The sequence below is a fragment of the Rhinoderma darwinii genome, chromosome 1, assembly GCF_050947455.1.
Source record: "Rhinoderma darwinii isolate aRhiDar2 chromosome 1, aRhiDar2.hap1, whole genome shotgun sequence".
NCBI classification, from domain to species: Eukaryota; Metazoa; Chordata; class Amphibia; order Anura; family Rhinodermatidae; genus Rhinoderma; species Rhinoderma darwinii.
In genome coordinates, this window is record NC_134687.1 from 209,607,169 (window position 1) to 209,630,595 (window position 23,427).

The following is a 23,427-nucleotide window of genomic DNA, read 5'->3' on the forward strand; positions in this document are numbered from 1 at the left end:
CTTATATTAGGGCTTAAATTTGAATTATTTATGTCCTTCTCCAGCTGTGACCCCAGACCGTTACACTAACCAGGCGATATGCAAGAATTGCAAGAAACATGATGTTTGAACGCTGACATTATAATTATGCACATAATGTTTAAATACTGACATCGTGGCTATCGCCTATTCTAAGTGGGCATTCCCTCTCCCAACTTAGATGGTTACATTTGCTTATGTGTTGTTTTACTGTGACTGTTTGGTCTATTATATGCGATATCGATTAAAAGTTGGATTTTAAACTGAATTTTCATTGACCCCCTTTGAAACACGGCTGGCAAATCATGCAAAAGAATTTGGTCATCTGGTTTCTATTCTACATTAAGTCCAAGTCATATCAGGTCCTTTGCATACAATGAAAATTATAAGACCTTTGGAATAGGGCCTATTTGGTTACCAATGATTAACGACACATAAAATCATTCTCCCGAACCTAGCCAACACTACAACATTGTTTTAGGGATGTCGCGATACCAGAATTTGGACTTCGATGCCGATACTTTACCAAGAGTAATAAAAAAAAAAGTTCTTCTGTTTTCTGATGTGAGGCGCGTGGTGTGATGAATTTTGAATGTGCCTCAAATTAATAGTAATTAATCCCATCATTTTTCTCAGTCATAATGGGTTAATGTGTAAGGTACATGATGGGGTTAATTACTATTAATGTGAGGAACATGGAGGTTAAATTCATCGCACCTCGTGCCCCACAATAAGTGAAAGAAAGCAGTGTTTATTTTAATTTTTTACAGTGTACACATCATAAATGATGCAAAAAAATTGTTGTGAAGGTTATTACGGCCGCGCCAATACCCAATATGTGTATATTTTATGTATTGAGACTTATTTTAATGTTTATTGTAAAAAAGGTGTATGTGTATTTTTTAAATTTAACATTACTTTATGTTTTTACTTTATTTTTAAACTTTAATGTACTGACATATATCTCTATGCCCGTACATTAGCCTGTGTACTGATAGTACACAGGCAGTTGTTAGGACATACCTAAGTATGCCCTAACAACAGGAAATATGGTCCTTCAATGGACCCTGGGCTGTCTGCCCATATATGGTATGTCCCTCAATCGCGTTACAGGGATTCCTGCGATACGATCCAAGGGGCATCCCCCCTTCTCACTTCCTCTTGAATGCTGCAGTCAGCTTTGCTCGCAGCATTCAGGGGCATAACGGTGGAGATAAGAGGTTTCTCTGATCTCCGCCATTATAGAGCGGGGCTGTGGCTCTGCAATACAGCCATTGCCCCGCTCCTGACAAGTGTGCGCAAGCTCAGCATGAGGTGATGCGGCCGGTGCTGCACTAATGAGCGGCGGTTCAGGCACTGAGGACAGAACATGGGGGTGTTTGTAGTGCGCCCGCCATGTTCTGTCTTCAGTGCCGGCAATCATTAGCCAGCGCTGCAGGCCGCATCACATCATCCTGATGGCGCGCACTTGACAGGAGCGTGGCAATTGCTGTATTACACAGCCACAGCCCCGCTCTCATAAATTCATGTGTTACTATACGGAGCTGTGCGGCCACACAGCTAAGTATCGAAATACATGAAATAGCGGTATCGAACCGTTTGGGGATGCACAGTATTGAAACAGTATCGAAGTTTCGATGCATCGTGCATCCCTACATTGTTCATCTATTTGCTAGATGTGACTTGTGGCCAAGTCACATCTAGCAAATGCTATAATTATGGAGATTAATCCAAACTGTGAACAGGGTGCTGGACAGCCAGATTTTAAGAGCGGACACCGTAAAAGGCACAGGAGAGACTGTGCTCAGTGCAGCAGCATGCATGTCACAAGCAGTATGCAAACCACTGCAGGGAGGAGCAAAGCTGATTAATTGACAATAGTCCTACATCATCAACACAAAACAGGAAGCAGCCTGGAGGAGATTTAGCGACAACTGCAGAATTCACAGGGCTATGCAGAATCGATTTTATTAGCCAGACAAATCCTGGATTGTTGCTATTTAAAGATAAACAAAAATATAAAAGTATTAGCAATAATTACAATGATATTCTTATCTTCTTTGATCCTATTCTGTTACATATCACAATTTCCACCCCACCTCCTATAAGAGAAACAAGCTGACTGGAATCCTTCCTTTTATTGCACCAACTCCCTAACTGATTGCTCCCTAAGATATACCAACAACTCATCGCAAGTGCCAACCCGACTAAACCTACATTTATTTCCTCATGGGAGAAAGAACTCAACACCCAATTCACACCCTCTGAGTTCACCAGAATACTAGCTAGTTCTCATGGCTCTTCCAGATGTATTACAATGCAGGAAAATTCCTTTAAAACCCCAACGAGATGGTATAAAACCAGTGGCGTAACTACCGCCGTAGCAGCCGTAGCGGCTGCTACGGGGCCCGCGGCATGAGGGGGCCCGTGTCGCCCGCCCGCCGGCACGGGCCCCCACCATGGCCGGAGGCTCCGCTACCAGCCGCTTTGGCTGCTACAGCGCGACGCCACTGAACACTACGACAGAGCAGGGAGGTATCTCCCCGCTCTGCCATTAAACAAAAGACATGTATCCCCTATCCACAGGATAGGGGATACATGTGTGATCGCTGGCACTGATAGGGAGAACGGGGGACCGAAAGTCCCCTGAAGTTCTCCATCACAAACCTCGGACTTCCGGGGTCTGTGTCGGCAGCTCCGTAGAAATGAATGGAGCGCCGGTCGGGCTTGTGCGCATGCGTGACCAGCGCTCCTTTCATTTTTATTGAGCTGCGCAGACGCCGGAAGTCAGAGGTTAGTCATGGAGAACTTCGGGGGACTTTCAGTCCCCCGTTCTCCCTATCGCTGCCAGCGATCACACATGTATCCCCTATCCCGTGGATAGGGGATACATGTCTTTTGTAGGACACACTGTGGGTCGCATTTTTTTGGGAGGGGGACGCTGTATGGCGTTCCCTACAGGGGGGGGCTGTACGTCGTTCCCTACAGGGTGGGGGCTGTACGTCGTTCCCTACAGGGAGGGGCTGTATGGCGTTCCCTACAGGGGGGGGCTGTATGATGTTCTCTACAGGGGGGGGCTGTATGGCGTTCTCTACAGGGGGGGCTGTATGGCGTTTGTAGATAACGCCATACAGACCCCTCTGTAGATATCTACAAAGGGGGCTGTATGGCGTTATCTACAGGGGGGCTGTATGGCGTTATCTACAGGGGGATGTATGGCGCTATCTACAGAGGGGGCTGTATGGCGTTATCTACAGGGGGCTGTATGGCGTTATCTACAGGGGCTGTATGGCGTTATCTACAGGGGGAGCTGTAAAAAAGGCACTTTCTACAGGGGGGGGTTGTGTGACACCCAGGGGAGGGGGGGCCCCAGTCAAAAGTTTGCTATGGGGCCCAGTCTTTCCTAGTTACGCCCCTGTATAAAACCCTGTATCAGCTTAAAGTCATGGGCTACACTCAAGATGATAATTGTTGGAGCTGTAACACACATACAGGAACGATATCACAAATCTTGTATAATTGAGAGAAAATAAAACCCTACTGGTGTGATATACAGCACATATCAATAAGATATGTTCAACCTCCATCTCATTATCTCAGGAATTAGTTCTGTTGTGGCTCCCCACTTCCCAATTCTCCCTCACAAAGTATAACATCCCCACCATTTTGCTTACGGCTGCAAAACTACTTCTCCCCTTATATTGGAAGTTGCAAACCGCTGGTCACCCAGACCGGTGGTTTGAGAGGATACATCGAATTTCTAGGCTGGAAGGACTTGCCAGTTCGGAAGTTGGAGGCTATGCTAAATTCTTAAAATTGTGGAGGCCCTGGTATGATTTTTACGCCTCCATAGGCTGACAGATGATGTTTAATACAGCTAGTGACACCTGACATACTTCCTTTGTCTCGCTAGGACTACTTAACTACTTCGATATGACTATTGCTAAACTACAGAATTCTTCTATATAAGAGGAGCTGGGTGTCCCAGAAACCATCTCTCTAGTTTTCTTGTCTTTGGGCCTTGAGTTAAGCGACTACTAGCTACCCAACTCGCTTTTTCCACTATACGGTTTTTGTGACTTTTAGGGGTCCGCCATCTCTACTGTTTTATCGCTGTTCTTATTACACTGTACTCATAAAAACAGACTTGAGAAATAAAAAGAAGGGTTCTATGTTTGTCTCATGCCGTTTCATTGCAGTGCATAAAAAACTTTAAAGAACCCAGAAATGAAGGCTCACAGTGCTTTGAGAAGTGCCATAGGTAAATTAGTTAGTCTGTTGTATATAAGTGGTGGTAGTTGATGCTTCACAAGAGGGCTCCTGCTGTGAGACATTATCCCAGGATCTCCATCTACTGCTGGAAAACCTAGGTATATGAAATAACTGTCTTAAACGTCAGTAGTCTTGGTGGCTTTTGCTCACAGCCTTAATAACGCCTAGAATTATTCCTAAATCTTGTATTATTTCTTTACCTGTACTCAATAAAGAAGTCTGTTATCTCTGTGATGCAAAGAGATTATGTTTGTGCTAGGAATGATGTAACAAGTCTATCAGTTTTTCATCCCTTGCCTGTAAGCTTCATTTTGACCTTTAAATGACTCTTTTGAGCATTCCCATGATTAACCTTTGTCAAACATACCAACCACGAGATTAGAGGTTTCATTTTTTTTATTTTTTTATCTATTGAGTGAATCCAAAATACAGAAATAAAGCTGTCTTGTCTGGATTTTGCCGACTTTATTGTACAAATGATTAATGCTCAGACGAACAGGGGAAATATTCTGTAGTCTTCTGTAGTATGCAGCCAGAACGTATTCTTTAGTCATGATGACATATGGTTTTAATTCTACCATGATTTTTATTGTACTAATTACTTTTTAATATTCTTTAAAAAAAAAAATTATGGGATATATTGACTTAATTTATAGCACATTTATTAACATTGTATTAGTGGCAGACACAAATCTTGAAGACATAGAGTGAGCTTAGATTATAAGTAACCGTTATAGAAAACCACTTAATTGAATATAGACCATTCAACATTTGTAGTATTAAACATAAAAACTGTACCCCTAAAGCAACAAGGTAAGCAGGTTTGTGCTCTGAATGAAACAGCTATCTTTCCCTCTCCCCTAGCGGGAAGTTTTAGCACAATCTTAAGTGCTATTCCGCTTCGGAGGAAAGTGCCTTAGCGATGTAGACTTTTTTTAAAAAGGTACAAGCCTTCTGTTTTCTCCACTAGGATTATATTATTAGTAATACCATACAATGAATGCTGAAAATAAAAATTTTCTCCATATCTCTCTGTTAGGCTGGGTTCACAAAGTAATTTTTATGATCTGCAACTCATCTAAACTTATTGAAAAACTGACAATTATTATGTTATATTGACAAAAACATACAGAGAATTTGTAAAAATATACATCATATTCCTGTGTAAAACAGTGCCTTAGACTTGACTGACCATTTAAAGGGAGTCTCATGAGATTTTAGCCTCCCAAACGACTAACATCGCTAGTTAGCTATAGGGTAAAGCAGTAAAAACATACCAGTGCTGACCATAGTGGTGTGCACGGCCTGTGATCTGCGGCTCGGATGGCCATGGAGTGTCGCCCGCGGGCCGCCCGCAAATCGGGGGCTGTGCACATGGCGGTGTACATTCATATGAGCCTGGACCGCAAAATGTGACCGTAATAAGACATGTTCTGTCTTTTTGCGGTCCAGGCTCCCGGGCAATGCACTGACAGTGGAAACCATGGTCGTGTGCATGGGCCCATAGAAATGAATGGGACCGCAATTCACCCGCAGATTTGCCGCAAAAACACGTTCGTCTTAGTCCTTACATCATGGACCTGGTAATAAAAAATAAATCTTATTTTGCCATTCGCCGTGTCCCCCGAACCAGAAAGTCTCTTACATTTTGAGCTCCAGCCCCACTACCCATCTTCACTTGATTGATGGCTCTGCAGAGCCATTATAAAACTGCAGATGATGTTTGGGAGCCCTAAATCTGATGACAGATTCCCTTTAAGCATTTGGACAGTGCCCAATGGCCTAAGGCCAGAGATGACACTTTGGCCGGGGGCACTGTCTCTGGTTTTGTTGTAATGAGCACTGTGAATGGCACTTTAACAGGTGCCCTGTGGCTATCATTGTAAAAGGTGCATTGTGGCTTGCACTGTAATGAGGACACTGTGGATGACTTTTATAGAAACACTTTGGCAGGCTGTTATGAGACTATGGCTGGGGGCTGTCTCACTGACTGTTAATAAGAGGATTGTAGCTATTACTATAACTTAAAGTATGTCAGCCATTGTAATAGGGGCACTGTGACTGGTCTTTGTTATAACAGGAAATATGACTCAGAGGGTTAACTTGAAGCTCCTGGGTCCCAATGCAAAATCTAGAACAGGGCCCCCAACTATTACATGTCATTTATAGTACTGGTCTCGTCAAATGGGGGCAGAGGGATATTTTTGGCCCTCTCAGGCTCCAGGGCCAGGGCGCAACCATAAACTATTCAAAACATATAGTGATGCCTCTCGATGTTAATGAATGACACCTCTAATATTGTTGGTGGTTTATCAGTCCTGGCATATATGCTGGTCTACTTGCTACAGGAATAAAGTAATGTCATTCGTTCTTGACTCAAGTTTGCAACGTCTGGGCTTTTCGTACGTAAAACCGGGATTGTATCAAAACAAGAAAGTGCAAAGCTTTTCTTTATATGTCTCATCGCTTTCAAATCCAATCAATATTTTGGCTAGAAAAAAAAAGAGCGCAGAAGTTCTACCACCACATTGCTTCAAGCCATGTTCATGCAAACGCTTGCTGCAGATTTTTGCTCCTTTGTGTTTAGACAACAAATGTTACTATTGCTTTTAAGCCATCAACTGTCATTTAGAAGATTATAAAGTAGCATTTTACTATCCACCTTAATGGCACCTTCAGAGCAAAATAAATGAATGACAATGCCGCACTTAATATTTCTCAAGCTATAAAACTGATGTCCAATTACCAGCTGAAGATTTGTGATTTTATTGCATAAAAATGCAACTTTGGGATAATAAGCTGGAGTATTTCTCACAGGGATATGCTGCAATATTAATCATAAGTGACTAACGCAAGAACATACTGCTTTATTAATGTATTCTTATGGCCTTTATTTATTTCTCTTTCTGTTTAGGTGATTGTCTCTGTGATAATTAAAAAGTTAGGCTGCTGCAAATTCCAGAAAAAAAGCGTTCTACTTCTCCATTGAACTTTTTCAAAAGCCTATAAGTCAACTATTCACCAAAAGGTACGTAGACAGTACAGTATAAATGTTATGTTCTTGATGAACACAGTCAGTATATCTGTTGCCAAATTTAAAGTGATATCCAGCTGTGAACTTAAACATTATATGTAACTGAGTACCTATAGGTGAGGCTTACTTGTTATTTATTTTCTGCTTGGCTGCTTTTTAGTTCAGCTCCATTAGGCCTGAGCTGTGATGTGTGACTAGCTTAGCTACGGTGCCTACAGGGAGTCGGAGGTAGTCTGAAACACATTTGTATCACCATTGGTTCAGGTTGCTGTTTTCTTCCTCCCCACTGCAGCTTTGCCTCTTCAGATTGGCTGCTGAGTATATACATAAGACATATCGTAGGCTTACCTTACTGAGGCAAATAAGTCTTGGTAAGGAGGGGGTGTTCTTAGAGATTCCCTTTAAAGTCCTTGATTAATTTTTATGTGTTTACACTTTATTAATTCTTATTGAGGGTAGTCAGAGGTACAATCGGAGACCTTACATTTTCAAATAAAGCTATACCAAAGAGAACTAGGAAACCATCAATCAGGAGTCTAACAAAGAGGATGTCAAAGCGATGTATATAGTAGGGCGATGTAAAATTGTAAATGTTTCACCACAATAGAGTAAATGAACATACAAAAACATGAACATCAGCTCTATATCTCAATCAGGATTCCTCAATCAGGATTCAGAAAGGATTCCTCCATGAACTCTGAGTGCGGGTGGGAGCTAACAAGAAAGGACTGCCGAGGTCAATATTCTCACATCATTTCATACAATGAGAAGAAGCCAACAACTAGAAGACAAAAAAAATATTCTACTATTCAAATGAATACAGTAGTCATATGAAATAATGTAGACTCAATATGTCAAACCAGAATGCAACATGCTACTCATTTCCCCTGTACCAAGGTTAAAGTTCTCTGAAACAGTCACTTAGATTCTGGTTCTCCAGTCAATACTTACTGACTATTACATGGTTTTAACATGTTCAGTAATTTGAATTATTTGGGGGGGGGGGGGGGGGGGGGGTTTGAATCCAGGCCACAATTGGTCCACCAAAAATAAGCTCACACTGCCTATAGTGTCGTTGTTAATGTAGCGGAGACAGCTGTGCAGCAACCAAGTCTGACTAGTAATGGTACATTGTGGCCTATAGAAAATACTGCACAAACAAAGCTCAAATGTCAATGAAAGATTATTAGAAATTGTTCATTTGTAGGTTTACCGGCTAGTTATTAACAGTCACCTTTAAAGTGAACCTGTAAATTGGCAATTGCAATAATTGTAAAACAACGTAAGAAAAACCCTTAAATAAAGAGCCAGACGCAAAACCCTCATAACATTAACAGTCATAGGACCCTCATGAAAGTGAGAGCCACAGGACAGTCATCAATGATAACGAAAAAAAAACACCTTGATTTGTGCTTTCAAAGAATGTAACCATGGTGAGTTTAGTTGGGTGGATAATGTGAGGAAAAGAACAATGCAGTTGCAATCTGGATGTTGCTTGTCCGTTCTAGCGCTACGCAAACTCCCCTCCTAGCCATCCTCCTAAAGTACCAGCCACCTAATATTGGGCTGCGTAACAGGAAAATTTTCATATGAACCACTTCCAACATGCGTGCCATTTAATTGCCATAAATTTATTTGCTACAACAGGTTAAGCTACCTACCTGCTGTACATATAGGATATGTTCCCACACACGGGATACACTGCAGATTTTCTGAAACAGAAAATCTGCAGCAGAATCTCTAGAAAAACACAAAACGGGCCCATAGACTTCTATTGGCCACGGGTACCTTCCCATTTGCTTACGGGAAGGTACCCGGGTCGTTGAAAAATATAGAACATGTCCTATTTCAGGCCGTAATTACGGCACGGGCAGCAGCATAGAAGTCTATGGGGCTCCCACAATTACGGGTGGCTACAATTACGGGAGCGTTGCTAGGCGACGTCAGGAGATAGTCACTGTCCAGTGTGCTGAAAGAGTTAAACGATCAGTGCGGGACAGAGAGAAGGGGCTGCACTGATCGTCAGTAACTCTTTCAGCACCCTGGACAGTGAGTATACCATGCGCGGCACTCACAATATAGATGTCTAAAGTTACTTCATAAACCCGTAACAAAAAAAACGTAATACTTACCCAGAACTCCCTGCTTCTTCCTCCATTCCGGCCTCCTGGGATAACGTTTCAGCCCATGTGACTGCTGCAGCCAATCACAGGCTGCAGCGGTCACATGGACTGCCGCGTTATCCAGGGAGGTCGGACTGGATGTCAAAAGAGGGACGTGTTACCAAGACAACGGCCGGGGTACGTATGAACTTCTTTTACTTACAATCGCTGCGTTCCGCTGCGGAAACTCTGCCCGAAAGGGCTGCCCCTTCTTTCTATCCAGCAATGATAGAGAGAAGGGGCTGCCGATTAGTGCAGAGAAAACGGATCCGTAAATACAGGTGGAATACTGGTGACAACAGACCCGTATTAACGGGCACGGGTCCGTAAATACTGGTGGCATACGAGTCGAATCCGTGCGACAAAGGACCCGTATTTACGGGAGGAAAAAAATACGTTCGTGTGCATGGGGCCTAAATCTGTCAGAAATCCGCACCAAATGATTTCTGCTCATATTGCGGAAACACTGAGTTTTTTCCTCAGTGGTTTTACCTGCGTATTTAGTGTTAAACACTGATTATAGCAAAGTATATGTGTATCTGTGGATTTGCAGCGTTTTTTTGCTGCATTTCCGCTGCGTAAACGCTGTGAAAACTGCAACAACATAGATCTGTTGCAGAATTTCTGCTCCCTATTGAAGTCTATGTGCCAAACACGCTGCATCTCCGCACAGGACACGCAGCATAAATTAACAGAACACTTTCTGCACAACTTTTGTGCGTTTTTTTTCCGCAGCATGGGCATGAGATTTTTTAAATCTCATTCACTTTGCTGCTACTGGAAATGCTGCGGAATTTACGCACAGAATTCCTTTGCGGAAATTCCACATCATTTACGCTACATGGGAACTAACCCTCACATTTCTGCCTCTTTTTGATACTGTTCAAATGCCACACCCAGGCTTTAAAGAGAACCTGTCATTTTCCCAAAAATGCTAAATTGCGGCCAAACCTAGATATTCATATGGGAGGTTTTTATGTAGGAGCATTCCCCCTGACTCCAGCACCATTGTATTTTATCTCTCTATGTGCCTGTGTCCCCCCTCCTCCGCAATCAGTTTTGGCGACCTATATGCTATTTTATGAATAAATTGACAACTAGGCGGTTTCCCCTGCCCAGTATCAATGGGTCATAAACCCAAGATGATCAGTCAATTTATTTATAAAATGGCATATACGCGGCCAAAACTAATGGAGCTGATTGCAGGAAAAAGGAGTCCCGTAAAGAGCTATCAAAACAACGCTAGAATCATGGGGAAGGCAGGAATACAAGTATAGCCACAATTCAATGGGGACATGACAGGTCCTCTTTAGACAGGTAAAATCAGTGTGTTTATGTGATATATAGGTACCTTATCATTTTATCTTTTTTGTTAGAATAATTCCCATCCTGTAAAATATTTGCAGTTTAGTTTTTTTAAATGCTCAACTTCAAATTTTTATAAAAAAACATCTTACTTCTGCCATGGGAAATAAAGGAATTAGCTGTACAGTATTTGGTAGTAGAAACAGCTGCCCACTGTCTCCTGCTGTGTATGTAGAAATAGTCAGGAATTATATAAATCCCCACGGTTTCTCATGGCAAATGTAGCAATAATCTCAGTCCAGAACAAACATACAATAGCAGAATTTCCCAGATGGTGAATAAAATTGTAATTTTATTATATCCATTAAAATAACTGGCAGACATGATCGCAACTACGCTCACTCCAAATCACCAGACATCATTTCATGTGATGAAGTTTACCCACTGGTGTCTCAATCACAGCTCACAAAAAGTTCTGTTATAGATACCCACTTATTTATATGTGGGGGAAAACCGCAAACTGCCATTGAATATGGCTATACTTATAATTATGGGCAGCACTGGGGTCCAAAGTGTCAAATCTAACCAAGGACAACGTCTGCGTGGAGTTTGTATGTTCTCCCCGTGTTTGTGTGGATTTCCTCCCATATGCCAAAAAACATACAGATTGGGAATGCAGATTATTAACCCCTCTGGGGAGAGTAAGTGACGACAACTTCTGTACAGTGCTGTGGAATATGTTGGGGCTGTATAAGTAAATTAAATAATAAATGATTCAAAATGAAAATAGAAACAAATTACCAAATAAAATCTAATTATGACCAAAGTCATTTTAGTAATTATGTTCAAAGTATTTTTAGTAATAGATACACTATATGGACAAAAGTGTTAGGACACCTACATGAGCTTTTATGACATCCCATTCTAAATCCATAGGCATTAATATGGTGTTGGTTCCCCTTTGCGGCTAAAACAGCTTCTACTCTCCTGGAATGACTTTCTAATAGATTTTGTAGTGTGTCTATGAGAATTTTTGTCCATTCATCCAGTAGAGCATTTGTGAGGTCAGACACTGGTGTTGGATGAGAGGGTCTGACTTGCAATCTCTGTTCTAGTTCATCCCAAAGGTGTTGGATGGGGGTTGAGGTCAGAGCTCTGTGCGGGCCAGTCATGTTCTTGCACACCAAACTCATGCCTTTATGGAACTTGCTTTACTGGGGCACAGTTATGTTGGAACAGAAAAGAAGCTTCCCCAAACTGTACCCTCAAAGTTGGAAGCAAAGAATTGTCTAAAATGTCTTGGTATGCCCGAGCATTAAGATTTCCCTTTACCGGAACTAAGGCGGCCTAGAGCAACCCCTGTAAAATAACCCCATGGCATTCTCCCTCCTCCACCAAACTGTATTGTTGGCACAATGCTGTCAGGTAAGTAACGTTCTCCTGGCATTCGCCAAATCCAGACTCTTTCATCAGACTGCCAGATAGAAAAGCATGAATTGTGATTTCACAGAACATGTTTTCAGAATCCAGTGGCGGCATGCTTTATACCACCCCATCCGACCCTTGTGCTTGGTGTTGTAAGTTTTGCATTCAGCTGCTCGACCATGGAAACCCATGCTATGAAGCTCTAAGATTGCGCTTCTAGGGGGAGGGGAGATTGTGCTCTCGGTAGGTAGACAGGGGATAATGTACTGGAGAGGGTGATTATAATTACAGGTCAATTATATTTTCTTCTAATATTATCTTGGATGGTAAAAAAAATTTAGACTTTACACATTATTCTAGCAGAAATCTATTTGTAAGGGTATGTTCACATGGCTTATTTTCGGCCGTATTTCGGGCTGTAAACGGCCGAAAAATCGGAAGCAGAACGCCTCCAAACATCTGCCTATTGATTTCAATGGGAAATACGGCGTTCTGTTCCGACGGGCCGTATTCTTACGCGCCCGTTTTGAAAAAACGCAGTGTAAAAAGACGTCCCGTAAAAAGAAGTGCATGTCACTTGTTGAGACGTTTTTGGAGCCGTTTTTCATTGACAATAGAAAAACAGCTCCAAAAACAACCGTAAAAAACGCAGCGAAAAACACAAGTGGCTTAAAAAACGTCTGAAAATCAGGAGCTGTTTTCCCTTTTGATTTTGCGTGTGCACATAATCTAATACTTAGGGTATGTGTACACACGCAGAGTCAAAAACGTCACAAAATACGGAGCTGTTTTCAAGAGAAAACAGCTCCTGATTTTCAGACGTTTTTTGTGCCACTCGCGATTTTCGCGACGTTTTTTACGGCCGTTTTTGGAGCTTTTTTCAATAGAGTCTATGGAAAACGCCTCCAAAAACGTCCCAAGAAGTGTTCTGCACTTCTTATTTACGTGTAAAAAAACGCTCTGTCGGAAACAGAACATCGTTTTCCCATTGAAATTAATGGGTAGATGTTTGGAGGCTTTCTGCTTCCGATTTTTCGGCCGTTTTTCGTGCGTTTACGGCCTGAAAAACGTCCAAAAATAGGCCGTGTGAACATACCCTTACCATGTGTCAATAAATTCTTTAACTTGCATCATGTTTCAAATTATTACTGCTACCTGCGATTCAGTCATTTAAAATATGGCCATTCTCATATGATCATGTGACACTAAGCAATATAATTTTTAGCACTTCGAATTGATATATTTTTGTATTTCTGCACGACTCGAGTCCGACGTATTCATGAACTGTGGGAGCCGCCCTTCCTTTTAAAACAGGTCGAATGTACAAGGTGACAGACTCACTTTTAGGCCTCATTTACACGAGCGTATTATACGCGCGTGCGACGCGCGTGCTTTTCACGCGTGTCGTACGCACCTATAATAGTCTATGGGGCTGTTTAGACGATGCGTGAATTTTGCGCAGCGTGAGTGCGTTGCGTAAAACTCACGACATGTTCTATATTCTTGCGTTTTTCACGCAACACGCACCCATTGACTTCAATGGGTGCGTGAAAACAACGCATGCCACACTGACGGTCCTGCGTTGCATGCGCGAAAATCACGCAAGAGCTGTCAAAAGGATGAATGTAAACAGAAAAGCACCACGTGCTTTTCTGGTTACAAACATCCAAACGGAGTGTCAAATTAGAGATGAGCGCACCGAACTTCACCGGGTTCGGCCGAACTCGTTTTAACCGAACCCGGCAAAAAATGTTCGGGTACGCGACGTCAGGAGACAGTCACTGCCCACGGTGCTGAAAGACTTAAACTGTTTCAGCACCATGGACAGTGACTTTCGATCACAATATACATATACGTGTAAAAAAAAAAAGAAGTTCTGACTTACCGATAACTCCCGGCTTCTTCCTCCAGTCCGACCTCCCGGGATGACAATTCAGGCCAAGTGACAGCTGCAGCCAATCACAGGCCAAGCACAGGCTGCAGCCAATCACAGGCTGCAGCGGTCTCATGGCCTGCCGCGTCATCCTGGGAGGTGGGGCCGGATGACAAGAGAGGGACGCGTCACCAAGGCAACGGCCGGGAGACCGGACTGGAGGAAGCAGGCAGTTCATGGTAAGTGTGAACGTCTTTTTTTATTCACAGGTTGGTGTAGATTGTGATCGGCATTCACTGTCGAGGGTGCTGAAAGAGTTACTGCCGATCAGTTAGCTCTTTCAGCACCTTGGACAGTGACGGGCGTCGACTACCTCATCTCTATGATGGCGGCTGCGCGAAAATCACGCAGCCGCGCATCATACACGGATGACACACGGAGCTGTCAATTGCCTTTTGCGCACGCAAAACGCAGCGTTTTTTTGCGTGCGCAAAACGCACACGCTCGTGTAAGTGAGGCCTTAGGTTCTACTCAAACGATGCGATTGAGGTGCGGTTAACACTTATTTTATAAAAAGCATCTGAAAACCGGGTGCATTTTTACGACAATTTGGTGCGTTTTTTTATGTTTGTGGTAAAAAAAAAATAAACGCAACTGCATTATGCACCAAATCACAGCAAGGGCTTGTCCACACATAACGGAATTGTTGCAGAAACTTTCTGCAGCAATTCTGTTGAAAGTATATCAGACTTTCCGCTGCGGAAAAAACGCACCATTTCCTGTGTTTGTAACTGCAGAAAATAGTGCCTATTTTGCTGCGTTTTTCACAGTGCTAGGAGATGGTGACATCTCCTCTGAAAAACACAGCAATTCAGTCCACTTTCCGAAAAATACGCGCCGCAGGTCTATTTCTGCTCGGAATTTTCTACGCAGCGCGTGGATGAGATTTGTTAAATCTCACCCACTTTGCTGCTATTGTGTTCTGCTGCGTATTTTTTGTCTGCAATTCTGGACGGAAAATACAAAGCAATTCTGCTACGTGTGGACAGGCCCTAAACACGCATGCAGTTTTCAATTCGACTTTAGCCGCACCTTAACCGTAACATCTGAATGGACCCTTAAAGCTTGTTGGGTATTTTAGGGTATTCTAGGGATTTGATTTCAGTCATAGAAGCATTACTCCTTTTACGTAGTCTATGACTATTGGAGAAATGGGGTTCTGTTAATGGACTGACACCCTGTTTTATGCATTTATAATATGTTCTATGGAACCTTAACCAGTTGAGTAGTTGCACCCACTAAATGGCTTCCTAAACTGTCAGACAGGGGACAAGAAATGATCAAATTTGTGAAGTTATTTTCTTATTTTAGGAAGTAAATTAGTTGCCATACTGGCATCCTCTAGTTCAGCATCATCAGGGCATTTTACTAATTTGTGCCCTATCCTAGTTACAGGTTCCCTTTAAACAGGGAATGGCTTCTGAATAAACCACAGCAAACCGTTCATAACGGAAAGCGGGTTGGTCACAAAATGTGAAATGTAGCTCTGTCTCAGATCAATAGCAGCTGGATGTTTGCAGATAAAACTTTTACACTTCCCTAAAGTCTGCTACTACAGAATAAAATCTTATATCATTGCTGTAGGACACAAAGGAGACCTAAACCTGTATTTTATACTCAAGGAAACTGTAGCATATGTGGGCGACATGGCAGTGATCTATTTCATTTATTATGACCAGGCTATAAAATCTCGAGTTTTCTGTCTCCAGTACAACATTTGCTATCAAGGTTATTAAAAAAGAGATAATGCGTTCAATGTTCTCTTTATTTTAGACTTTCATTTAGAAGAGAGTATCTGCTCTAATATTCTGAGATTAGATGAGGTTTTTTGTTTAAAATTCAGGCTAAAAGATTTATGGAAAAATATTTAAAAAAAACACGTTTATGGTGGTCAACATTGCTTAGAATGAGCCTAACAATATATAAGATCATTTGTCTCCCTAATGGATCGTGAAGCATTTGTGCTTATGCATCTAGTTTGCTTCTGCTAGGAAATATTTGCTATTAGTTACATTTTGTTTGCATTAAAATAGCTAAAACAGCTTCCACTCTTTTGGTAAGGCTTTCTACAATATTTATGTGTCTGTGGAAATTTTTGACAATACATCCAGAAGAGCACTGATGTTGGATGAGAGGGTCTGGCTCGCAATCTCTGTTCTAATTCATCCCAAAGGTGAGGTCAGGGCTCTGTGCGGACCAGTCACGTTCTTCCACACCAAACTCAATCAACCATGTCTTTATGGAAAAGAAAAGGGTCTTCCCCAAAAAAAGCAAACAATTGTGCAAAATGTCTTGGTGTGGCGAAGCATTAAGATTTCCGTTCACTAGAACTAAGGGGTCTAGGCCAACCCCTGAAAAACAACCCCATAGCATTATCCCTCCTCCACCAAACTCTACAGTTGGCACAATGCAGTCAGGCAGGTAACGTTCTCCTGCATTCGCCAACTGAGACTCGTCCATCAGACTACCATACACAGAAGCGTGATTCATCACTCCACAGAACACTTTTCCACTTCTCCAGAGTCCAGTGGCGGCGTGCTTTACACCACTCCATTCAATGCTTGGCATTGTGCTTGGTGATATAAGGCTTGCATGCAGCTTCTGGGCCATGAAATCCCATGTCATGAAGCTCCCTGTTAATGCCAGAGGAAATTTGGAACACGTTGGCGACTTTTATGCACGTGTGCCTCGGCACTCGGCGACCCCGCTCTGTAACTTTACATACTTTGCCACTTTGTGGTTGAGTTGCTGTGGTTCCTAAACGCTTCCACTTCCCAATAATACTACTCACTGTTGATCGTGGAATATCTAGTAAGGCAGGATTCACACGACAGGGTTTCCCGGCCGGGTGCCGGCCGTTCATAAATCGGCCGGCACCCGGCTGCATTAGGAATAATAGACCCCTAATGGGGCTGTTCACACGACCAATTTTTTGACGGCCGGGAAAACCGGCTGTCAAAAAATGGGACATGCCCTGTTTTCGGTCGGGTGCCCGGCCGCCTGGCTCCCATAGAAGTTTATGGGGCCGGGTAATACACGGCCATCACCGGAATGTGTCCCGAGTGATGGCCGGGTCTACCGTCGCTCGCGCACTCTCTCTCCTCCTCCTCACAGTGCAAAGTGCATGTGAGGAGGAGGGTCTTTTATTGCTCGCTGTAGGAGTCGGAATCCCCTACAGGAGAAGTATGTGACTACACTGTCCATATATGGACACAGCGAAGTCACTCACTTCTGCAGCGGAATCCCCGACTCTATGGCCGGGGATGCCGCTACAGGAGAAGTGCGTGACTACACTGTCCATATATGGACACAGCGATGTCACTCACTTCTGCAGCTGAATCCCCGACTCTATCCCCGACGCTACAGGAGAAGTGAGTGACTACACTGTCCATATATGGACACAGTGACGTCACTCACTTCTGAAGCGGAATTCCCGACCTGTGGCAGGGAATTCCTCTCCAGGAGGAGTCAGTGACTACACTGTCCATATATGGACATTGAAGTCAGTGACTTCTCCTGGAAGGGGGGGGGGTGGGTGCAACCTACAGGGGGCTGTGTGGCATCACCTACAGGGGACTGGGTGGCATCACCTACAGGGGGCTGGGTGGCATCACCTACAGGGGGCTGGGTGGCATCACCTACAGGGGGCTGGGTGGCATCACCTACAGGGGGCAGGGTGGCATCGCCTGCAGGGGGCAGGTTGGCATCACCTACAGGTGGCTGTGTGGCATCACCTACAGGGGGCTTGGTGGCATCACCTACAGGGGGCAGGGTGGCATCACCTACAGGGGGCAGGGTGGCATCGCCTACAGGGGGCAGGGTGGCATCATCTACAGGTGGCTGTGTGGCATCACCTACAGGTGGCTGTGTGGCATCACCTACAGGGGGCTTGGTGGCATCACCTACAGGGGGCTGGGTGGCATTACCTATATGGGCTGGGTGGCATTACCTACAGGGAGCTGGGTGGCATTACCTACAGGGGACAGGGTGGTATTCCTACAGGGGGCTGGGTGGCATCGCCTACAGGGGGCAGGGTGGCATCACCTACAGGGGGCAGGGTGGCATCGCCTGCAGGGGGCTGTGTGGCATCACCTCACCTACAGGGGGCTGTGTGGCATCATCTACAGGGGGCTGTGTGGCATCACCTACAGGGGGCTGTGTGGCTTCACCTGCAGGGGGCTGTGTGTCATTACCTACAGGGGGCTGGGTGGCATTACCTACCAGGGGGGCTGTGGCATTATCTACAAAGGGCTGTGTGTGGCAACAAATTTAAATGAAATTGATCCGATTTTAAAATGGACAGAGAAAAAAACGGATGCAAATCGGGTCCAGATCGGCCGGTAAAAACGGCAACTCGGCCTGGAACGGAATCGGAACGGATGCAAACCAGTAGGGAAAATCGGCCAAAACGGCCGATTTTCCCGGCCGACACTCGGACCCTGTCGTGTGAATGAGGCCTGAGAAAGAAATTTTACAAACTGATTTGTTGTAACGGTGGCATCCTATTACGGTACTACGCTGGAATTCAGTGATGTCTTTAGAATGACCCATTCCATCACAAGTTTTTGTAAACGCAGACTGCATGGCTAAGTGCTGGATTTTATACACGTGAGGCAATGGGACTGAAGGAAACATCTGATTTTGATGATTAAGAAGTGTGTCCCAATATTTCAATGCAGCCAAAATGGAACTAATCAAACTTTTCACACCAGGGGCATTGGGAGCATTATCAGCCTATTAACTACACTAAATCTCATCTACCACAAACATATGGGTGCAAAATGCAAATATTAGGACATTATTATATATTTGAAAGGGAATTTCCCATGATATGTATTTATGGCATATAATTTAGATATGCCATTATTGTCTGATCAGTGTAGATACATTCCCTCCCACTTTAGTAACATATAAATTACAGTTAGGCTCCGTGCACACGACCGTAAATATTCTCCGTAATTACTGACCGTAATACGGTCCGCAATTATGGACCCAATCAGTTCTATTGGCCGTGGACACCTTTCCGTATTGCTACGGATGGGTGTCCGTGCCGTAGAAATGTTCCGAAAAATATAGAAAATGTCCGTTCTTTTGCATTTTACGGGCCGTGCTCCCATACTTTGTATGGGAGCATGGGCCGAAAATGCGGGCAGCTGTCGGCGGCTGGCCGTGCCCGCTATCGTGGTTGTGATTACGGGGACAGCCGTGTGCATGGGGCCTTTTGGAGATGGAAAATTCTTCACTGACTGTAATAGCACAATACTGTTCTGCCTCCATACAGTAGTGTGTGTGAGCTAAAGGCCTCTTGCGATCTTGCGATGCTCTGGCTGAGGATTCCATTGTTGAAAGCCCTGACTTCACTGTCAATATATGGATAGTAATGTCAAGGGCTTCCCCCGGGCTCAGCGCTCAAAGTAGTGGATGTAGCCTAAATCTCAGTTTTCCCTGAGCTAGTGGGTGGAGCCTAACTACTATCATGTCTACCATACAAATCACACACAGAAAAGAGAAGATCCTGCTCCCTAATCTCTTTGTGGTACACCCTTAGAGGCAGCAGCAGCACGGAGGACATCATACAGCAGTAACACTGGGGTAAGATTGAAAACTTACCAGAAGCTGCAGCAGTAGCCTCTCTGTGGGTGCCTCTCTCTCTCTCTCTCTCTGCCTTTCTCTCACTTTGCTCCTGCTTCCTCCTCCCCCTTTCCTGTCCATAGACTTCTATGGGCAGCTGTAACCTGATCCCTCAGTGAGCTGATGATTCATCTCATCTTGAGGAGACGGATTTAGCAGTAAATTCAGAGTAAGGGAACATTCAGGAGGATGTGCAGGGGGAGAAAAGGATCCTGATACGTATCAATAAAAAATATTTATTACAAAGTTTCTTACATTCGCTTGTACTATTGAGTTATGCAAAGTAAGTGATGATTTAAATTACTATGTAATGTAAATATATATATATTATTGCAAATACCTTCTACTTTCAAATTTGCTGCACTAGTGAGATATCCATTCTTGTCCACCCTATGTGCCATCATTGTATTCACTGTGTCTCTTATGATTACAGCCACCATCGCAGTCCATAGGTGTCTAGCCGGGTTATTGTGCGCAGTAGCTAATGGCTTCCTCTCTACTGTAATAGCAGTGAATATTTTTGCTCTCAGACAGGTGCAGTAGTCCGCTGGAACCGTTCTGTTCTGCTGGCTGTACTTGTCAGAACGCTAGAGAGACTAATCTAGAAGAGCTTTTATCAACACTATCAAAGGGCTGTCTTCTGATTTTTTTTTTAAATACAGGGACAGTTCAAATGGAGAGGGTAGAAGGTAAATCGGGAAACAGGGCTTACTATTGAGGGGTAGGGAAGTGGCTAGGATTTGCAATTCATGATTCAACAGTAATTGCAGCATCGTGAACACGCACCTTGTCACGTAATGGGAGGGCATTAGACCACCTAAAAAGCTGGAGAATATGGGGAACAAGATGAAGGGACAAAGTGACAGAGCCATTTAACACAGGGGTAAGAAAATTTATTGGAGACATACAATAACTTTTCCAAACGTTAACGAACTGTGTTGTGGAAAAACAATTGAAAGTGGGAGATCAGAATATCCCTTTAATTACCAGATGTCAAAAACCTTTCATGGCTCTATCCAGAAAACAGTTAAGCAAATTAAGTTTGTTTTCTTGAGCGGATCCAAAATTTCACAATGAGATGCATGAGTATAAAAGTCTGTACATTAACCACCCCTATCAGAACAATTTTAAGCTACTTAAAAATTAGAAATCATGGGGCATTTTTTTTCTATATGCATTGCAAGAATTTTTTTTACAGTTTTTTGTCTACAACCCCCATGCAGACCAATGTCTCTCCATTGTTACAGATTGAAAACAAACTTTGTGTAGTCTGGGACAGATGGAAGGGAATATGACTGCACTATCATGGTGCACAAAGAATTTAGTGAACAATTATACAATACAGGCCTGAACTATTCTCATGACACTTACAAATACTATCATACTTTGCGTATTCCCACAGTTAGAGTCCACACGGGACTATTTATGTTCTGTACAAACACTTTTATTAGTATTATGTCAAAAGATGTCCTATACCAGATAATCGTTAAAGAGAAATCTTGCACTGCCCTGTCAGGAGAAAATGATCACCCCTATGGAATACAGTGGGGAAGTTGATTTACTGGTATGGCTGGAAATAGGGGTACATCAAAATGCAGGAGCTTTTAGGAAATATGAAGTTGTTGCTATTTTTTTGCTATTTTTTTCTGAATTTAGATCTAAATGCTTTCAATAGACGTAATAAAGCAGTTCTGTTGGGCATCAAAGCTCTTAGTTTCCATAATCTAGTGACATTTTTAAATATTTTATATTCGTAAATAACATACCAATCTATTACTTGCTTTATACCTCAATGTGTAGATTTATAGACGGAAATTTAAAGCTAAATTCCTGCCCTAGATTACAATCATATAATGCTAAATCTGCAATTACAAGGCAAAGTTTTGGCTGTCACTCTAATATGTTAATCCTCAGATGTTTTATACAGATACAAGATAAGAAATGCTGACTGTGAATTAATGTGATGAGTTATTATTTTCTTTCATTAGATTCCCTAGGCTAAAGCAACGGTAATAATTCTTAACTATGCTGTATTTAGCATTTTCAAGGAAATAGAAAATTAGACTCTATATTATTGTTTATTACCCATAAGAAGTCCTGAGTATTGAGAAAAGCAGTCTGACTTGTGTTCTAGCAGTGTTTTATACAGTGGTCATTTAGGTTTAGGCTTCATCTTTTGGCAAGTTTAAGTTTGCATTTCCCTTTAATACCAACTTCATATCAAGAAATTAATACAAAAAACAAAAAACATTAACAGAATATGTGATTGAGTCTTTGGATGCCACCTTTTCAACAAACCAATTAGTTGCCCTAGGCCAACTAGAGCTGCCGTGGTCAACCGTAAACTTCCTTATTGTCAATAACATGGCAATAAACCACACAAATCTTACTGGACAGCGCCATAAAAATGATCTGTTTTCCATTGCAACATTCACTATCAAATTCCAAACTCGCTCTAGAAGCAACTATTTTTTTTCATTGCTTTTATAGCGCCAGCATATTCCGCAGCACTGTACAGATATATTGTCATTAGTCATATCAGTCCCTGTCCCAAATAGGCTCACAATCTAATATCCTATCTCACACACACTGTGGACAGAAAACCTGAGTACCCAGAGGAAACCCACCCAAACACAGGGCGAACATAAAAACTCCATGCATATGGTGCCCTTGGTCAGATTCAAACTCAGGATCCCATTGCTGCAAGGCAACAGTGCTAAGCGCTGAGCCACTGGGCTGCAAGATTGAAAGTTCCATTGGCTAAAGCAGCAGTCGCACTGAAGCCTGAGCAATGCTGTGCCAAGCCGTTATATTCCAGGCTGCCAACAATATTAATTCCTACTAAAACCTAAGACGGAGAACTAGCTAGCTACTTCCTCCCTTACTCATGTCATTACTGAACAAAACTTGACAGCTTTTCTTGCTTGCTAAAAGTAAAAACCCTCAACCTAATTTCCAGCAATCAATAGATGTTCGCTTGTTTAAAAAACAAAAAGCTTAAAAAACTACTGGTTGTAAATATGGGTTAGGCTGGGTTCACACGACAGGGTCCCGCCCGAGCCCGAGTGTCGGCCGGTAAAATCGGCAATTTTGCCCAGCCGGTTTGCATAAAGTTTTGCATCCGTTCCGGGCCAGGCAGATCTGGACAGTGACATCAGCGGCAACTCCTGAAGGGGAATCCCCATGTGTGGGATTCCGCTCCTTCAAGGAGCTAAAGTGGGGCTAGCACATAGCTCTGCTATAGCGGCGTCGCTACAGTAGTAGCAGCCGCAGCAGCAGCAGCTGCTAGCGGCGCCATGGAAGGTGTCGCCGGGCCAGGGCGCTTTTGAAACAAGCAGGGGAAGGGAGCCAGCGCAGCGCTCCCTTCCACCTGCTGTACACCCCGGCCCTGCCACACAGTGTACAGCATACAGCCATTCGTCCGAATGGCATCAACTCCTCCTCCTCACATGCATTCTGCGCTGTGAGGAGGAGGAGATAGAGCGCATGCGACGGAAAACCCGGCCATCACTCGGGACACATTCCGGTGATGGCCGTGTTTTACCCGGCCCCATAGACTTCTATGGGAGCCGGGCGGCCGGGTACCCGGCCGAAAATAGAACATGTCCCATTTTTTGACGGCCGGTTTTCCCGGCCGTCAAAAAATC

At 43.4% G+C, this 23,427-nt stretch overlaps 1 protein-coding gene across 2 annotated transcripts in view; it reads left to right on the top strand.

Annotated features, from left to right (window-relative positions):
- TMEM150C (transmembrane protein 150C) overlaps nt 1-23,427 on the top strand; it is a 211,341-nt gene that overhangs the window by 94,141 nt on the left and 93,773 nt on the right. For both annotated transcript variants that reach the window (XM_075849834.1, XM_075849835.1), the window contains exon 2: nt 7,205-7,318. The gene's annotated coding sequence lies outside the window, so the exon portion shown is untranslated. The remainder of the gene's footprint in view (nt 1-7,204; nt 7,319-23,427) is intronic.